Raw genomic sequence first — 20746 nt, 5'->3', positions numbered from 1 at the left:
GCATGTCTTATGCTTGCAGTAAACAAGTGAGTGAGGTCTGAAAAGGGCATCACTTTACCAGCCTACCCTTCAGCAAGCATGTGGATGAGAAATAGAAACAACAGTGGCATTGGGGCAAAGTAAGTTCTCATAAGAAGTAGGAAGACAAAAGGGGAGGTTGGTGAGAGGGGAGGAAGGGGAGAAGCAGAACACAGAGTACAGGTGAGAGAATCATGCAAGTGAGAGAACGCAACCTGAATTGAGAAGGGGAGAGAGAAGTATACATATATTGTGGAGTGCTTAATTAAGAGAAAGGAGTAGTTTCCTAAAAGTGAGCAGTGGAAGAACTCAAGAAAATAAGCTACGATCCAGGGGAGGTACACACACAAGATGGACAAGCCATTGAATAAGAAGAAAGAAAATGAGAGTGACAATAAAGCCAACCAATGGTAAGCAATGGGTGGGCTCTAAGCCCAATGTTAGTTCCTGGTAAGCTGACAATATAACCTTTGCAACCAGACAGCTTGAACTGCCTGGTAAGCTCGACCTAAAAGTGACAACAGACGAAAGCCCTGGATACTGGAGGCCATGACGCATGGAACAAACTGAATAAAGGCCTTTGACAGCAGCTAGAATATTACAAGCTCAGTAAGAAGCAATTCAGTGCTTAATTTGTAAAAGAATAAGTGCCGGTGCCCAGGGCTCTGCTCTGCCGTACTATTGCAAATCAGCACTCCGAATACCAGGGCTGCGTAGCATTAAATTTACATCAGGCCTCTTTAATCCTCTTCCAGACAATCCCTGCCCCTTTATCTTACTGTTACCAATCCCTTCTTTCTCCCTTTAAGCCGGTATTTTGTTTTTTTACTTCTCCCTTTCCTGTTTGCGTGTTTTTGATCGTGGTCCATATCTGATGAGGATACATTTGTGCCAGTCTCCAAAAAAATGAGTCACAGTGGGCCCTACCAGCAACCACTGGCTCAAATTAAGCTTATGAGGGAGCTTCAATCTATCTAACTCCCGAATTAGTTTCCCTCTGTTTTCTTCTGTTTGGATAAGTTTGTGAATAATAGGTTTTCATAGACTACTGGCAAAACAGCAAATGTATTCGGTCACTTTACCATTCAGAGGGTTTTCTACAGACAGGAGAACAGGAAGACGCAAAATGTAAATATGTTTTGCTTTTTCTATCACTTTACCTCTATACTTCCCTCACTGTCACTTCTTCGCTGCGTCTATTAAATCGACAGCAAATAAATGCTTTTCACCTGACCCATCCTTTATTATAGTGCAGGTCATCCTGGGCTGTGGTGTCTTTCGGGGAGAACAGCAGGGGCATCCTTTGCTGTCATTTACAGGGCATTTGCTTGGGTGGTGACTTAAACCTTCATCCTCTACTACAGGTTGCCTTTTGAGGATCTCTGTTTGATGAGGTTTGGTGTTGTGGTCTTAACTGCTATATTGTGTGTGTCGAATGACCTATTGTGTTCCTAAACCGATACAGCTATCGGGGATTACTGGCATGTAGTAACTAGCTAATTGGAGGCACTAAGGTGGAAAATGCCTGAATGTTGCCAGGCCTGAAGTCTATGTGGACGGAGTTCCCTCACTATTTTTAGATAGTGGACTCTGTTCCCCTTAGCTCGAGGTTGAGCTGTGTCGTCTTGTGCCCCATCATTGCAGCTGCTTGCATTTGCAAACAGTGACGTCAGAATGTTTATAAATCTCCATCCCACTGGGAGCAGCCCCTTTACTTGCGAGAATGTCCCAGGAGAGGTTATCTTTAATCTCTTATCTGAGGAACAGAGAACTTGATAACGTTAACCCTTCACTCACTGCAAATGTGAAGTACGTTTGTGCTTCGGTGCCGGATCAAGAACACCAGAAAGAAACAAAACACAAATTAACAGCACATTTAATTTATTCACTAAAAGCGGTTTCAACATGCATTTTCCCAGTTTCACTTGTCTGTTTAAAAATAATATCACTTTCATCAATTGCGGAGATTAGCTACAAATTGATGTGTAGAAAAAATACGTGTTGTGTGAAAAGTAAAACCATAATGTTCTTCTCGCGTTCTTTTGTGACTATTTTTTGGTGTTGTTTTGTAAAATTGACCCCTAACCTTTTAAATGAGTATTATAAGTGCAGAACATATCACTTCTTGTGACATCACTACATGAGACGCCACTGTGATTTGCATCTGATAATTAGTCTCTCCTTATTTCCCTTACGACTTGTTCCCTGTATGTTGCACTGTGCTAGTCTTCAAACACAGGCGGCAGCTTGCACAAAACCTCATGGACCAAAAGGATAAAAAGTTGAGGGAGATTAAGCTAACGTGCTTCTGTGTCAGATAAACCGCCAAATGGCGATTTCAGTGAGCAGCGCTGGAATGCAGTGGAGCCAGATGAGTCCCACTTGTGCTAGCTATTAATGAACTGCAGCTGGGTTCCAGGCAGGCCCCAGGGAGCTGCCCTAGTAGAGTGTCAACCAGAGGGCGGCTGCCTGTGAACGGGGTGGTAGGGCGGGGATGAAATACATTACAAAAATGACCTTACCTTCTTTGCCGCCTCTGCCGCATGCCTGTCTCGCCTCTCCTCCGTCTTCTTCTTTGCTAGAAGAAGCACTGGAAGCACCCAGGCTTCCTTCCGGACTCTGCTGGCCAACCACAACGCAGTAGGAACAGCATCATGATTAGTCTGAGCGGCCTGTGTGGCTGCTCAGGCAGTGCCTGGGGAGACTGGGCATGTTCTCCACGGGGCTGCACAACACAGCCCAATGGAGAACATGCCAAGTGCGCATGACGGTTTGGCCGGCTCTAGAGGACCGGTCAAAGCGTCATGCTCACATAGGAAGGGAGTGCAAACCACTTCTGATTCCTCTGCATTGAGCCAGCCTTGCCCCATCCGATCTGGCTGTGGGTCACGGAAAAATAAAATGATAATAACTTATTATTATAATTTTATTTGTATTTTCCACTGCTCAGCGGGCAGTGGGCGACGGTCCTCTGCCTTAGTGGAGGAGCTGCCACTGGTGTCAAAATTTGGACAGATGAAGCAGGACCTGCCCATATTTAGTGTATGCATTGGATCAGAAGCCTCCAGGGACTGGCAACCTCATAAAACAAATTGAACCCGATTGGGACTTCTGACATACTTATTACACAGGACATCTGTAAATGACTCATTATGTTACTGTGCCAGGTTACATAGAGTGTGGATCTCTGGCCTACATATTAGTTGTAATGCTCTGCGGCAGGCACAACCATCTTATAAACTATTGCATGCTGATTCAAGCAAGTGACCAAAGATTACGCTCACAGACATCTCCAGCAAGAGCATAAATCGCCTTTGCTAGCTTGCCAGATATATACCCTGATACTTGTTAGTTAAACATAAATCTCTGCAGCATGTGCTGTACCTCTCTAAGCTATTTTCAAATGTCTGCTGTTTTTTTTTTTTGATTTCAGTAATTTTTTATTGAAAATAAAGAGCATATTTACATGGTACTGGGTGAAACACATGGGGAAAAAGAAAGAGAGAAAAAGCGCCGGGGGGGGGGGGGTTGTCAAGCATTGTCTACATTGGCTTAAATTAGTTTGGCTCATGACAGTCCATTCTACAGTTTGTTTCATCTTCTTCTCTTCGTTCTTGCACGTTCCAGTTTCCCTCCGTTTCCCCCTGTGTCCCTTTGCAACCAGTATGGTTATCTTTCCGCCCCCCCTGGTGATGTGAGGAGATAGGAGATCAAAGAAGAAAGGTGTGTGAGTAGAGAGAGATGTAGGCGCATTATGTTGTTGAGTAGGGTGCATGTGTACGTTTTGTAGTATTGCCTGGTCTGGGTGTTTAGGGTGGCTTGTGGGAGGACAAGTAGTTGTCTAGTGACAGCCATATCTCGCTCTTTTTCCCTGAGTCCCTTTAGCTACAGGAGACAGGGAATCAGACAAAGTTTGACAAACTCAGACAACAACACAATTTCGACAACATAGAGCTCTATAATTTCCTTAAAATAAGAGTAGCAGTAGCCAAAGCCAATATAAACACGCTCACCCCATCAATAACACAATACGCTAACTGCCTGAACATCACAGGACACCAGGTAGCGCACATATACAGAGCCATGACCCCCAAAACGTCCAAAATGAATAACAAAACTCTAAGCCAATGGGAAGAAGCGGTAGGGAGAGAGCTAAACGAGAAGGAAAGGGCACATTTATGGTCCTCCACATCAAGAAGGAAGGTGACAACGACCCTTGATCAAACAAAATTCTGGCTAGTGCACAGGGCCTACTGGACCCCAGCACGGCTAGCGAACATGGGCCTCAGAGAGACCGACTCCTGCTGGAACTGCAACAGGCAGAAGGGGGACCTAGCACACCTCCTCTTCCACTGCGCCAAAACAAAGAAGTTCTGGCACTCCATAATCACTCTAATCAATGACGTGACAGGGGCCACACTAACAATGGACTTCGACCACCTAATTCTGGGGTACACCGACCCCTCCATAACATCCGCAAGTGACCGAGACCTGATTGACCTCCTGCTCACAGCAGCGGTCAAAACGGTGTTGAATAACTGGAAGGACACAGCAAAGGCCACCTTTAAAGCCTGGCTCAACTGGGTCATTTTCCTAAGGGGAGCCGACACCATAACGTCCAACAACCAAATGTCTGCTGTTTTAATCAGTAAAGCCAGTATTGGTCTACTAACTCTCCTTGTTGTCAATTTCTTTGACTAGGTTTGTAGAAAATAACTGAGTTCCTGCAGACTGCAAGTAGGCTTACATTGACCCCGCTCCTACTTATGGAGCCATCCATCACCCTACAACGCCCCATCAAGAAAGTACTCTTTTTCTGGCCTTCTTTAACCCTCAGTGTGTAGGCTCCCATTGTAAGATCTGCTTTCACTTTTAGCACTGCAGTGAGCTAAGAGGAACAGCAAGATATAGTGGTCTTATGAGAGACAGAAACAGAACCAATAAAATACTTAAAAGGAAAGTGATCGCGCACATACGGAACAATGTAGAGCATGGGAGCACTATGTGATGAGATGTTCTCAGGGACTGTGGATGAAATCGTAATTTAATCACCACAGCGATGAAATGCACACAAACATTCAAGTTTAAATGGTTGAAAATGTATTTGTTTTTGCTTTCTCAAGCTTAGAAGACTGCCTCGCTAATTCCAATGATCTTTATGGATCTCCCATTTATGTGTAGTAGCAGCCCTCAAAGAGGTGAGCAAACCACTGAAGGCTCGGGCCAGGCTCCAGCCAGATGCCTGGCTCTGTCTCAGCTCCAGGGGCTCTCCTGGATTTTAGGGCCCAAAACGAGCCAAACCTTCCATGCACACATCTCATTCTCAGAGTCCCAGGCTATTTCTCGTCCAGCTGTGACGCAGATGTGGTGCGCGCCAGCAGACCTAACCAAAGTCTTTCTGCATTCTTTATTACACCTGAACGGGGGGGGGGGGGTATCACATGGGCCGATTGGGAAGATGCCATGGAGTGCTGAGATCCCTCATGATCAGCCCATCAACGCTGCCCAATCCCAAGCGGGTAATAATCACAAGTGTAAAAGCTCCTGCAATGCTGCTTCGCCTCAACCTGGCAGTGAGGTAGGTTGTAATGTGAGGTGGATGGGAGCTTGAGGAGACATCCTAGCCATGTTCAGGCCCACCCGTGGACTTCATCATAACATGGGGGGTTTATAAAATGTCAATGTTTTCGTCATGCGGTTTTAATCACACTTTTCTTTGTAATAGCTATAGCAAGTCAGGGAAAGGTGCACTAATTCACTGTTATTTTCCAGTTCCGCATATAGAAAATGTAAATGTTTTCAGCTAGGGATCCAATGTGAAGCCCTCCACCACAAGAATTGCCATTACTGAGGGTTTGAACCTCTCCTATGAGACTTGCTTTGTTAAGTAAGTGGAGGCCAGTGATAGCAGACTGAAAAGGAACATTGCCCTGCAAATCCTTAACTGAGTACCTTTTCCTAGAAAGACTTTGTTGGTCAGCCTGATTTCAAATCTAATGCTTGTATTTATTTATCTCAGTGGATTAACGTATCTCCAGAAAGAAACACATTGTACTTTGGTGTTAAAGGGAGTGAGGCGACAATGCCAAATGAATAACTGAATTGCACAATGAGTAACCAGGATACTTGACTTTAAAATCTGGCTTGCCCGTGTGACCAAATGGTTTGATCCTTTGCAGATCACCTTACTTCACTGTACCACATTTTAATTGAGAGTCAAATCAATTAAGGGACAAATCTAAGACCAAATTGAAGACATTAAATTAATGTAAGAAATATAAAGGCCTTGCCCACATATGGTTTAATAGACAATGTTTCTCCACTAACAAACTGTATTGGCATTTGCTGAATCACATATATGGCGGTAGGTTTAATCGCTCCAGCCGGCTGGTTCTTTGAGCCCCCACACACCTTTGATGGTTGGGCCCCGGCCCTGTTGTCGTGCCTGTGTTACGCATGGCTATCCCTACGAGCTTCCTGGCTCGCCTACCCATCCAACCCTCGAAGAACGGCGAACATTTTGTGTTAAAAGAAAGGCGGAAATAAGGGGTTTCGCAATACTCGAGCGATGCTCCCAGTAAGGGGCACTCTGTTGTGCAACTTACAGTGCCTGGGGCCACGTTTGTTCGTGCAGGGGCGCATCCGGGAGCGGCATTGACGTCATACCGAACCGGCGAGAACAAGAAAGAGCCGGCTGAGCGGCTGTCAGAGTACGGAACGCACAGGAAGCGCCTTGGTGACCACAAAACACACCGGCCTCGGCCAGTCACGTCATTGTTATGCACGTGAGGTTGTCCACGAGAGCGAGGCACAGAGCGGAAGCCTTCGGTATCGATTCAAGCTTGGGCTAGTCCGAGTCATCCATCCATCGATGCATGTCAGTCACTGCTTTTGTTAAAAAAAAAAAGACAACACCACGGTATTATACCTGTCATCTCATCCGACAGCCTCCCTTTTCCACCCACCGTATTGAAAACAGGGTTTAAACGCAGAGTTGACTAATGGCAAACAAAAACTGTTCTGTTTAGCGGGCTGACGAGTTGACATGCTATTTATAACTTTATTGACATCGTGTTTGTGTACCAGTTATTGAGCCACGCACCCTTTGAATTCTTGAGTTCACTACGTGCAGACGGATGCCCCATAACACAACTAAGTGCTTCATTTGTAAAAGAATGAGCGACGGTGTCAAGTCAAAACACTACTCAGGAGCCCGAGGCAGTGCACTGAAAATGTTGGACCACAGAATGCAGAGGAATCCACTTCATGTTCTCTTTAATCCAATGCCAGGCACTCCCTACCCATCGTGCCATGAAGAAACCATGCCTCGCCCCATGTCCTCCAAGCTCCTCTTCCCCACCCATGGGCCCCTGTACCCCAGAGATGGATGGGCCCGCACCTGACTCTTCACTCCCCAAATTACTGTTTTCTGGGAATCTACAGCCTGTCTATCTGTGGCAAAAGAAAACAAGCATTGCATTGCCACTAGGTCTCGCCTTTGGGACCTTATAAATGTTTAGACCAGTGCTTTAAATGGGGGGAAAAAAGTGCAGGTACTCATCAGATCGAGCTGGGGGCGTGGTAAGGAGGCAGGGCTAAAGTCGGGACTAAGCGTGGGTCTAATGAAAAACATTTGAAGGGTCACACAAATGTTTTTCTTTTGTGTGAAGTACTCCATTAGAGAGTGTGTTTTCAAGCCACCTACCTTGTGTATGTCTTTTCTCTGCACTCAGTGTTGTTCTGTGTTGACTGACAGCTTCTCCCAGCCCCTCACTTTTGCTGTGCTCACCCATCTGATTTTCACATCTCCTCACCTGTGCACTCCATGTTCCTTTCCCCCAACCCGTGTTTCTTTAGCTCCCACACAGTTAAAAAACACTGGCAAACTCAACAGGTCACAAAAGTGAGGCCTACTGACTTTGCCAATGCTTGTATTCATTGTTGCTTTTGCTGAGGGCATTAGGTCCCACTGCCCGAGACATATGTAAAATCAACAGGCTCCACAGGACAGGTCCAGAGCTTGGCCAAGAGTCGCATCTCCAACAGCCTTGATGCATGCGTCACACAGCAAACCCCGGGGGAGGATTTACATGTTTACAACCCTACCTGGTGTTTGTTTAGGAGGTAAAAGTACACAAATAGAGTATGAAATGCTGTTCTCTCCAGAGGGTAAAGTGTGCTTCTCTTTACATGCCAGTTTTCCACAGCGGATGTACTGTAATGTGGTAGAGGGGAGAGCCCCTCAAGAGCAGGTACATGCTCTGCCCAAAAGTGTGGTAGGATTTCCACCAGATGCCGGGGGCTTCCTTTGAGTCTTGTGAGATACCACTGGGCAAGTCCTATAGGGTGCATTCCATAGGTACGCTGTGCATTTTCCCCAAAAAATCAGCGGTCTAGCCTTTAAGGTGCTGACGCATATAGATACCGGCATGCACAAATGAGTGCAGACTATTTTTTCCTCCCCTCCTTGCACCCCACCTTTTTCTCTCGTCCATTGGCTAGGCACAGTTTCATTTCATTCTTTAAACAAAAGTCAGAGTGGAGCTGCGGGGGCTCTCTAAGAAGTTGTGAAACACATCAAAACCTCATTAGGAAGCAAAAAGGTCTTTCAAAGACCTGTGAAGTACTCGGAGTGGCTGTGTGTCTGCCTGGCAACCTGTCTCAGCCGGGTTGCCACACACGGCGGGGTCGGGGGGGGGGGAGGTATGGGTTGTACTGAAGTCTTGCACGCCTCGGTCACACGTTGCTCTGCCTTGGCGCCATGGTGTTACTGCCACCCTTGTGAAATCACCAATATGTGAGCATGCGCCGCAGTGTAGAAATGCGATGCATGCTCACGACTATGTGTGACTGAGTACGGTACTCTATTTGGTAACGGAGAAGTTCCGGTACTCTTGGGGGGGGGGGGGGGGGGGAAGAAGTGCCGGTACTCAGTACCGGTGAGTACCGGCCCATTTAAAGCACTGGTTTAGACATTCAACGGTTGGTGTTGTTGCACCAAGGATATTGTGCTTCATAACTAAATACTTATAATGTCCCAAAAGCAAGACCTATTGCCTATGCCAATGCTTGCTCTAATTGTGATCAATGTGCTGCATTAAACAGACCCCCCAGGATATTGCGGCATAGATTTGCAAATTTAGCGGCACAAAAATGGAGATTTTGCGGCACAAAAATGGAAATTTAGCGGCATTTTTGCGGCCCCTAATTTTACTTGAAATCATTCCTTTTCAGCCTTAAATCAATGCCAACTGATTTAGCAGGGTTTTCCACTGTGAAATAGGCATTTTTAAAATCTTTGTTGCTCTACAGAAGCACAGCTCCAATCTGCACCTCGTGAGAGAGGTCCCTATTTCTCCCTGGGGTGTTCTAGCACCCTTGTATTCACCCCTGCCGAGGTACCGCTGCCTCCTGGACCCTTCCAGAATGTGCTACACCTGTGGGCCAAGAGGAGTGTTTGCCTCAGGGACAGAGTGAGTTTTCTTCTATACCAATCTGCACGTCTCCATCTGCACATGACTTGGGTTTGGAATGAAGTCCACAATTAAGTAACAGCAGAGGGGTGTGTGCAGGGTTTTAAGTAGGATGAAAAAACTGGGGGTCTCCCACAGTGGTGTGGCCGATGTAATTAAGGGCCTGGCTTAAAACACTTATGCTAAAAATCTGAACTTAGTATAGTGTGCTGCCCCAAATGGTATTTTGCTGCTTCTGTCCATTCATCCAGATATATAACACAAAGTGGCCATGTAATTGATGACCTGCATATGTCTGCACTCCAGCGCTCTCTTCTGATAGTTATTCTGCCGCAGAAGGCTCCCATGGCTGGAAACTGGGGGCCCGATTCACAGAATGAACTTAAGACTCAATCCTAAACTTACTACTATTTTGGCATTCACAGAATGCACTTACTACTTTTGGTATTCACAGAAGTTAGGATTTTGTCTTAAGTCTGTCTTAAGTTTGTCTTAAGACAAAATCAAGACAAAATCCTAACTTCTGTGAATACCAAAGTAGTAAGTGCATTCTGTGAATGCCAAAAGTAGTAGGTTTAGGATTGAGTCTTAAATTTATTCTGTGAATCGGGCCCGGACTCATTAATCGAAATGGGAATTTGTAATACAAACGTCGCTTGGCCAGAAGGAAGCAGAAATTGGATGGCGGCAAGTAGTGACGTGTGCGCGCACAGCCAATTAAAGGGCATTGTTTGTTTTGCTGTCTCCTGGTAGATACTTTTTTGTAAATATCGCAGCCTAAATTGTATATATTGCACCCATTGTGCTAGTCAGATGATTTTGCGATTTTTGCCTGAATCGTGTAATGTTGGAGGGTCTGATAAATATATGAGAAAGAGGCAACCCGACCATGTGAGCTGTGGTATGCAACCCTGACACCCAGCTCTACCCATGCAGCTGAAAAGTATTCAAGTCGCTCACCCCAACTATGATGGGAAAGGGAGAACCCCTCACCTCTACCACTTACAGTGCCAACATCGTGCCCAAAGCAAGGGTTTACGTGGGGGTGGGAGAGAGGTATTTCTCCCTGTGCCTAAAAATGAATGTATCTTTCTGTAATGCAACGTGTGCTCATGTAAAGGGCTTGGATACCTTCGTGTTGAGTTTGCCCTATATAAAACTGCAACAACAAAACAAGCATTGGAAATGCAATAGGTCTCGCAGCATTAGAGTTAGTGCTTTTAGAATTGTTTATGGGTTTTTTTTGTAAATCTTTAGCATTTTTGTTTCCTGTAGCCAATGCTAAAGAATTACAAAAAAAAAGCCATAAACATTTCTAAAAGCTCTAACTCAAATGCTCCGAGACCTATTGCACTGTGTGAGGGTGAGGGGTTGAGGGTGAGTGAGGGTGAGGGTGGGTGAGGGTGAGTGAGGGTGAGTGAGGGTGATTGAGGGTGAGTGAGGGGTTGAGGGTGAGTGAGGGGTTGAGGGTGAGTGAGAGTGAGGGTGAGTGAGGGTGAGTGAGGGTGAGGGTGAGTGAGGGTGAGGGTGAGTGAGGGTGAGGGGTTGATGTTGAGGGTGAGGGGTTGAGGGTGATTGAGGGTGAGTGAGGGGTTGAGGGTGAGTGAGGGTGAGGGTGAGTTAGGGTGAGGGGTTGAGGGTGAGTTAGGGTGAGGGGTTGAGGGTGAGTGAGGGTGAGGGTGAGGGGTTGAGGGTGAGTGAGGATGAGTGAGAGTGCAAGAAAGTTGCAGTTTGGCTTTGAAACGGATCTGAGAGGTGTCTGCGTGATAAATGAATGATGCATAGGAATGGACAGAATGGAAATGTGTTTCGAGGACGTGCTCGGGGTGTGCATACTGGAAGCAGGGTGATGGATTCGAGGCTATGAGCGAGGGTGATGCCGAGCTCACCTCAAGGAGAGGGGGAGGGGCCAGGGCAGAAAGCAGGGAGGGGAGGTGTAAGTCGGCAAAGTCACACGGATCGAACAAACGATGATTAAGGGAAGAATTGTTAAATAGGTTTAAAATGGAACAGGAAAAAAGAAACAAACTGGGGAAGGAAAGAAACGGAATCTGAAAGGAAAGAGAAAAAGAATAAAGGAAAGAGCAGAGGGAAAATAAAGAGCAAGGAAGAGAAATGGACGGAAAGGAAAGAAGGCTGAAACAGGCAGAGAAGGGGAGGGGGGAGGAGAAATGCAGAATAAAGGAAAGAGCAGAGGGAAAATAAAGAGCGAGGAAGCGAAATGGACGGAAAGGAAAGAAGGCTGAAACAGGCAGAGAAGGGGAGGGGGGAGGAGAAATGCGACACGGCGGGCAGGGGAGGGGGCGGAGCGGGGAGAGGGTGTGAAAGCAGCAGGGTCCCAACAGCTGCTGCTTCTCCTGACCCTGGGCAAACCGCTGAGTGCACTTGGCGGAAAAGCATGTCAGCATCAGCAGTTTCTATGGAAGTGGCGAGTGCTCAAGCCTGTTAAGCAGGTGCGACCGGGCTTTTACAGTCCCAGATAAGACACCTTTCTGAAGGCCAAGAAACTCGTTTTTTGGGGAGATTCTCAAATCAAATAAATAAGTCAAGGCAGGGACTGACCTCCTGAACACAGGCTATTTGTAAGCGCGTATTGTCTTCGCCTGAGGTGTGCAAACAATGATGTATATCTGTGTTTTGAACCTCCCCTTTTCTAATGTGTTCATATCTCGTACTGATTGGTATATAACTGTGGTGGATTTAAATAGGCTTACTACAGAAGATGGAAGCCGAAGCATAAACTTGTAAAAGTGTCCGATTGAAGAACATTGTGGACTCTGAGGAGGGTCTGAACTGGCAATGGGTCCACAGTGCTCTGGTTATAACCTCTTGAGGGGCACGTGCCAGAGGTCCCTAAAGAGGCGAGACCCTCGGCCCAGCTAACGCATGTGATTGGCTGGAGTACATGGGACTTGTCACTCTGCCGTTTATTGAAGTTAAAAAGGGTTCAGCTGCATTCAAGATTCTTTTTGGCCACGTAAGTCTCCTTCGTTGTGACATGTACACGAGAGCTGCGAGGCTCTATAACACCTGTCACAACGGAGCATAGCTCTTTCCTCCTAGGCATTGGGACACGTTTACACCTATAAATCCAAGGCCGAGCGTGGAACCGCTTCAGCAGGTACTACAGGATCCGTGGCACCCGCTAAGAGGAAGCAAAGGGTGAAAGCTACAGAAACAGCAGCATGTTGGTCAGTCATTCCCTCGGTGGCCTCCCAAAACCGCTTATTAGTGGGGTTTCCTTTCATCAGACACGGCCGTCGCCACAATCAGTGACGAATGGGTGCTTGGTAACTTGGGGAGCACATACGTGGACTGCTAAGCAGACAAAGCAGAGATCCTCTCACATGTTGAGCCCAAACCATGTCCACGCTCTCCATCCCCGAAGCCAGTAAGAAACACACCCAGACACAATTTCAACTGGCGACTTTCACCCTGGTCATCGGGAACCTCAGAACGAGGGGAGGAGAGTAGGAGGAGGAGAGTAGGGGAGCTGTGGGGAGGGGGGAGGAGAAATGCGACGCGACATGGCAGGCAGGGGAGGGGGCGGAGCGGGGGTGTGGGAGGAGTGCGGGAACAGACGGCGAGGGGAGGAGAGTAGGGGAGCTGTGGGGAGGGGGGAGGAGAAATGCGACGCGACATGGCAGGCAGGGGAGGGGGCGGAGCGGGGGTGTGGGAGGAGTGCGGGAACAGACGGCGAGGGGAGGAGAGTAGGAGGAGGAGAGTAGGGGAGGCACGGCCTAGCGGCCGTGCAATCAAGAAGTGAGGGGGCGGGAGAGTAGGCAAGGCAGGCGGCTGGGGCATGTGCACGCGCTTTTAAGCTCAATGCGCATGCGCATTGAGCTTAAAAGTCACGGGCACTGCAAGGAATCGCCACGATTCCTTGCAAGTTGGATAAAGAGTGGATAAGCCCCCATAGTCTCGCTTGCTCGATGCGCATGCGCATCGACAGGCGAGACCTAAAAAGACAGTCAATGAAATTCAAACGAAACAGGAAAAAATGTTTTGTTGTTCTTGATAACCTAGTAATCTAGCTTGCAAGATGCCAATTAATTTTTAAACGCATGGATACTATCCACCTTTTGTTACATAGCCTTTGATAGGGGCATGAATATTCAAGGGCATTTAATAGCAGGTTGGAGAAGTCACATCAAACAAATTTATGAACTGCTAAACATGGAACCAGCAAGCTGCCAAAGGCAAGTATGGCAGACTGACCCGAGCCTTGTGAATGGGAACGTTGCTTTGACCCTGGTGCCTTTTTAATTTTGAAATAAAATTATTTAAGTTGTTTCCTGTGGTGTAGAAAGGAAAATGTACGTGCTTACAGTAAGTATGCTGTCGAGGTAATGCGGACGGCCGCAGCTATTCCTGCAAACTGTAGGAAGCTTGAACACAACTAAATCATGCCAATCCGGCCAGACACAAAAGGCTTCCTTGTACATATATGAATATAAAACTAAAAATCATAAAAGTTGGTTTGTGTTCTTGACACTACCGCAATTAGGCCTAATTAGGTAGATTTTCTTTAGTTTTCTGCCAAATGGTCATCCTAATGAGCTATGGAAGCAAAATTCGGTAATGGCAAAAGTTGCCGAATAGCACCACATAGCAGTTTGTGTTTGAAGATTAACTATTTAGCATTCATCTTTTTTGGCTTAACTGATTTATTTGGTTCGACTTGAAACATAAGTTTTTGTACACGTGAAAAAGTGCAGCTGGCAAAATATTAACCAGCTGAGGACTAGTATCATTCACCGTTAATTTCACTCTAATAAACGACTCCCGATGCTCTTTAGAAGTCTGTAATCTAGAAAGGGAGCTAGTGACCTGTGACCTATGACGGATAGAAAAGGATTGTGTTTGCAAGCATTGATTATAACTGTCGAATTAATTTTCTGCAGGTCAGATGACAGGATTAGTTAAAGGCCGCAATGTGGGAGAGAATCGAGACAGGGGAGTGACAGCTAAGAGCGGTTTCTAAGAACTCCAGTGGCCAACATAGGTGGATCAGCAGGATGGCTGCACCAGCGCTCCCATTACCCCCGCAGTTCAAGAGTTTACATCACCTACGGACAGCGCAGGAACACGAGAAGCGCGACCCGGTGTTTGCCTATTACTGTCGTCGCTCGCCGATAACCTCCAAAGCAGGGATCGAAAAAGTACACTTCTTTCATGCTGGCAACATTATTTACAGGTGTAAAGAATTGTTAATATCCCCTTTCAGCACTGACAAAATAAAATGAATAATTCTGTTGAAAAAACAAAAGGCCGTAATGTGGTTTCAATAAAAATAGCTTCAGAAGGGCCCACGGACAAGACTGTATTTTCCGCGTATTCCCTAATGCCGGCCGCAGTAAGAAGCAGGCAAGTATTACAGTGTAGGAGCCACATAATGACGTATGCGCTATGCGCGTACAGCCAATAAGATGTTATCATTTCTTTTGCTGTCTGCCGGAGACCTTTTTCGCGGCCAAAAGGGTAAATATCGCGGGAATCGCGCTCCTCTGCTGATTTCGCGATTATTTTGCAAATCGCGAAATCGCGAAATAATGGAGGGTCTGATTAAATGCATTTTAGCACACCGCCGTACAATCCAAACCTATTGAAGTTTGATTTTAGCAATCCAGACACTTCTGCAAACAAAACGTTTGTATGCGCACACAGATCGAAAGCACATAATGAATACACCTCTCTATATAATCAGTGCACCATCTTTCAGTTGTTAATATTGCATTACACACGTATGTAAGGGCAAAACCAAAATATATATGTGGCCAAGAGAAACATATAGAGACACAGCCTAAATTAAGCCGCTCCATTCGGCTACGCTAGGCTCGACCTGAAAATAGGACACTCCTTCAGGAAGAATGCGCTGCTTCCTATGTTTATTTAATCAATCAATAGATGCTACTTGTTCATTGATTACTGCCACTGGTATTAATTATTGACCAGCTTCTGTTTGATAGAATAAACCCCACTGACAATACACAGTAGATAAAGAGGCAAACAGTTTAAGAAAACATCTGGATGGAAGACAAGCCAATCCCCGGCGGAGGGGAGTGGGGGAGTCATGCATTTTTTTCACGAACTGTATGCAATGCATAAGCAATTTCACCATAAAAGTAATTCAACTATTAAAGAAGCTGTTAATGTTCGGCTCTGCACAGGTACAGATTAAGTTAAATCGCAGCCTTCTTGTGAATTGAGTCCTTGCTTGGCAGTAAGCAGCTCCAATTTATTTAATTAAAGCCAGGGGTCTGCTTTGCTGCAACTTCACATTTCCACAATCCAATAAAAGGATTGTCATAAAAAAGGAAAATGGTAATACAACCTTTGCCCTCAGGCGTTGCGGTTTTTGCAAGAGCGTGTTTTACGACTATGTTTCAAGGCTGTTAGGCCAGCAAAAGGTATTAAATTGAAATGCACCCTGTGGGCTCCAGGAAAAAGAAACTGTTTAATTCAGCGGTGGCGGCAGCGAGAGACCCGCCCTTACTGCGCGGTGTTTGCAGAGGGTAAAACAAATCTTTCCAGAGTTGTCACCCAGCAACACAAGGTGCACAAAGAATCCACTTTTTCTGTTTACGGAAGTGACGTGATGTACAGTCCGAATCGATGAATCAGGGCAACAGACTTTTTTTCAGTCCCAGCTTTCGCACTTCACCAAATTGTGTGATCGTGGTATATCACGTACATCATCAATTCCTTTTGCTGGCACATGTCTCTCAGACTCTAGCTCACGGGTACTCATAGTACAGCCCGCGGACCGCCAGCAGCCCGGCAAGCCTTCCTTTGCGGCCCACAGACCTTGCAGACATCTTACCTGTGTACTTTAATAAAAAAAAATTTAAGAGTGTCAGCAAACACAGACTCTGCTCTATGGGGGCGGGCGATTCCAGCCATCGTCAGAGTGGAGCTGCAGGTCGCTAAGAAGAGGTAAAATACATCAAAGCATCATTAACAACTGAATGGTCTTTTAAAGACCTGTGAAGTACTCGGGTGCAGCTGTGTGTGTGCCGGGAAGCCGTCTCCGCTTGGGCTGCCACACACACAGGGTGAGGTGACAGAGGGTGATGGAGTGCGGCAGGGAGTGAGAGCAGGGACAGGGGCAGACAGATGAGGCAGAGAGACAGAGACAGATGAATCAGAGACAGGGAGACAGAGACAGATTGTTGGGTAATAAGTCCTCCAACTCTCCTCAGAGCAACGCAAAGCAAACAGACCCCAGCTGCCACAAAACACAGGAAATATTTATTTAATTTTATTTTATTTATTTAAAGAGTTTTATATAGCTCTGGCTAGACCCGGAGGTATCAGAGCGCTTTACATGAGAAACAACAATGTAACAGAAAAAGTTCAAGAATAACACAATAAATCCCAAAAATTAGGCAATACAATTAGGAGGGGAGAGAAAGGAGAGAGAAAAGTAGCAGGGGAGGAGGATAAGGGAAGAGACAATACGGAGAGACGGAAAGAAGTCTGTCTAAAGAACGACTAGGTAGGTGAAGACCAAGGAGGGAATCCACGGCCCATCTCACCTATAACTAAACCAGGTAGCTCCATCGGGCATCAAACAAAAAAGTTCAGTCTCAATACATTAAGAGAGGGGAGAATGAGAAACATAAATAGAGGGAAGATGCGGTAGGAGACGACAGGAGGGACGAAAGGAAGTGCAACAATGTGGTTTAACAGTATAACAGAAAAAGATCAACAATTACACATTACATTAAACCATCAGCAATACATTAGGAGAGGAGAGGGAGGAGAGAGAAAATAAGTGGGGGATAGTTGAGGTGAGAGCGTGAGAATAAGGGAAGAGACAACCGTAGAGACGAGAGGAAGTCTGTTTAAAGATCGACTGGGTAGGTGATGACCAAGGAGGGAATCCACGGTCCATCTCCCCTATAGCTAAACCAGGTAGCTCCATCGGGCGTCAGACAAAGTAGTTCGGTCTCAAGTGTTGAGGAAAGAGGTTTGCAGAAAAACAGGATGGGAGGGAGAAACGGCAGAAAGACGATGGAAAATCTACCCAAAGACCGGCTGGGTAGGTGACGGTTGAGGGGGAAGTCCCAAAACCCATCTCCATTATAGCTATCAGGTAGCTCCACCGGGCTATGGCCAAATAGCTAGGTCTCAATGTGAAACGTTTAAATAACATGGAGGGCAAAATAAATGGAGCGTATAGGGGAGGGAACAGGGAAGGTGAGAAAGGGAGGATGGGGGAGGAGACAACAAGGAGAGACGAAATGAAATCTGTCTAAAGGCCAACTGGGTAGGTGACGACCAAGGAGGGAATCCACGGCCCATCTCCTCTATAGCCAAACCATATACCTCCATCGGGCATCAGACAAAATAGTTCAGTCTCAATACATTGAGAGAGGAGAGAAGTAGAGATATAAATAGAAGGAGGAAGCAGGAAGAGACGACAGGAAAGACGAAAGGAAGTCTGTGTGAGAAGTTGGCCTGATATGTGATGCTCACTAATTCTAGTGATCACCTTGTATCATGCCAAGCAACCCTTATGATGATCGGTTGTAAGTCAACCTTATAGACCAGTTATCCTAGTGGTAACGTGGACAAAGCAGTCTTAGGCTAAACTCTGAAAGGCATGTGAGGCCAGCTGTATTACCATACACAACCCCCTTGAATACCACATGAAAGGACACCACACAGATATATATTGAAAATAAATATATATTTATTAACTACAAATATCCCCTGAACTCTTTATGAGCACAGAAGCACAAGCGTTAAACAAGTTTAAAATACACAAAAGTTGCACAATATGGATGAGCCCTAGGGGCCACCTAAACCATATACTAAGAAAGTGGTATAAGAGATACCAATCTGAAAGGAAGCAGGCCTAGGGCCTTGGGAATCGCTGGAGCTGTTCGGGACTAGCAGTGAATACGTCGGGAAAGGCCCGCGGGACTCGGGTGCAGTGTTTAAAGTGCAAGCACTCACCAATACAAAGTCTATGGTGCGTAAAAGTTAGAAAGTTAGTTAGTTAGGAACCTTCCGAGTGACCTAGAAAGCTGAAACTTGAGACACAGGCCCTAGAGGTGTGTACCAGTGTGGGAACACCGGCATTGCTGAGTTACCTCACCCACAGGAAGCGGGTGCATAGGGTCGAAGTAGTGTCGGGTTTCGTCACGCTGGTCGATGGTGCTTGGAGCTGAAGATGCTGCAGGCGGCTCGATGTGAAGAGTTCCGTTGGATCCAAGGGTGGATCTGAAGTTGTGAAGACCTGAAAGCAGAGGGGACAATGTTCAAAGTCACTAGCCAGTGACTACCGTGGAACCAGATTGGAACCAGGCGATGTTGGGTGCAAACAGGCATTGAGGTGTAGCTTCTCTCTGCAGCCACGTGGACACCAGGGGTCAAGGACGTCCAGGAGTCGGTCACGAGCTGTCCCACGCAGGCTTCTCGCTGTTGGCGGTGTCGGCAACTTAATTGGAGCAAACAGCCTAGGCTAATGCAAGCCACGCAGGAATCAAAAAAGGCTTGTCACTCAGACCAGCAAGGTCAGAGCGGGTGCTCCCTTTTACAGGAGCGAGGGCAAGTCTGGAGCAACTAGACCCGCAGTGTAAGTTGAAGGTTTCGTCGCCAAGATGGCTGCTGACCACGTGGCAAGTGGCTGGGATGGCGCGTCAAGTGGCACAATGCAAAAGGGCCCCACGCAGATCGTGGAGATGCTGGGGGGCTGATCTTCGGTGCAAGGGCTGCTCGGTGGTGGGGGTTCTCAGTCCCCAAAGCACAACGTCGAGGGTGCCTCGGATGCTGCGCAGTCAGCTTTTCGAGTGTCTTCCAAGAGGTCCGGTCCCACATCTCTCGGTGCCTCCACGGGTCCCTTCTTTGCAGGGACTGTGGATCGGGCTGTGAGAAGTCTGGGTGTCTGGGTCTTGTCAGGCTCTGGGCTCGGGCTCCGGCGGGAGGCGGCGGCAAAGCAGACGTCGAGTTGCTGGTTGGTGCCTGTGTTCACAGGGTGGCCACTCCTAGGCCACAAGGGAGATGCTCTTCAGTCTTCTGTGCAGCATAATGTCGAAGTCCAGTCGTCTTCTTCGTTTAAAGTTGATTCAGGATGATCTGAGGTGCTCTGGCACTGCTCCCACTCTTATTCCCAATCTGAGGGGTGGATCACCTGCTAGGTCCCTCCTCTGGGTGGGACCAGGAAGAGGGGTGGTTACACCCCCTTTCCTTTGTCCAGCTCCTCGCCAGGCCTGGGTCTGGAAAGTCCCAGGACTGGTTTGGACTGGCTTATGCACGAGGACACTTTGTGTGCCCCGGGCATGTCTCAATCTATTCAGCCCTGTCCTACCCAATACACAAAATCCTGTCTGGGGTGGTGCTCGCACCCCCCAAGGCAGGAAACCCTTTGTCCAAGCCTCCTTTGCTGGAAGGACTCCCAGCAGCAGGAGGTCAGACTTGTGTCTGTGGTGGCAGCATCCATTTTGTGATGCTGAGGCTCTGGTTAACTTTAACCGGGGTTAAGGCTACACACATGTCGTGTCCCTCTAGAAGGGTGGAATGCTATCCCCGTCGACAGAACTGTCGAGGGGATAGTATTCCAAATCGTATGACACCTTACTCGACATGTTTTGATAAAGCCAAACCAAAGTTACCATATAACCGCAAGGATTATAATGCACTTAAGAGTATATGGTATGGCAATATCCCGGAACAGCTAACGGGGTGGTTCCCGGCAGCTGCAGACAGGCTTAGCTCATGCTAGAGCACCATCTCACATATTTCCAAGCACTCTGCCCCCAGGATTGATGAGGCCTTCCATAGGAGTGGCTGATAGGAACATATGTGTCCAGTTTAAGGTTAGATATAGGGATACTATATCTAAGTAAGAGGTGATTACACCAACTTACCCCAGCTGAGTGATCAGCCAGTTGTGTCAAATATGGAGGCCAGGCCAGGGGTGGCACAATACATGCTGCAGCCCCTGGTAGGCCTTGGAAGCACCTATGCCCTGGGTACCTAGGGTACACTGTTACAGGGGCCAATAAGGTGAACCAGTTCCAATTATGTAATGCACATAGAGTGCATTGGCAGTAATTTAGAGAGAGAACAGCAGGCTGTGGGTCTTATTAGCAGGCCCACAGCCACATTAAGTCAAAAACCAGTGAAGCAAAAAGCAAAAATTTGGGGTGACCATAGGATAGCAGACCCCACTCTCCTACAGTCTGGCTATAGACCGACTGGGTAGGTGACGTCCAAGGAGGGAATCCTCGACCTGTCTCCCCTAT

Source organism: Lissotriton vulgaris, chromosome 2_1 (genome assembly GCF_964263255.1).
Source record: "Lissotriton vulgaris chromosome 2_1, aLisVul1.2, whole genome shotgun sequence".
Taxonomy (NCBI): Eukaryota; Metazoa; Chordata; class Amphibia; order Caudata; family Salamandridae; genus Lissotriton; species Lissotriton vulgaris.
Note: the sequence above shows the minus strand (reverse complement) of the source record.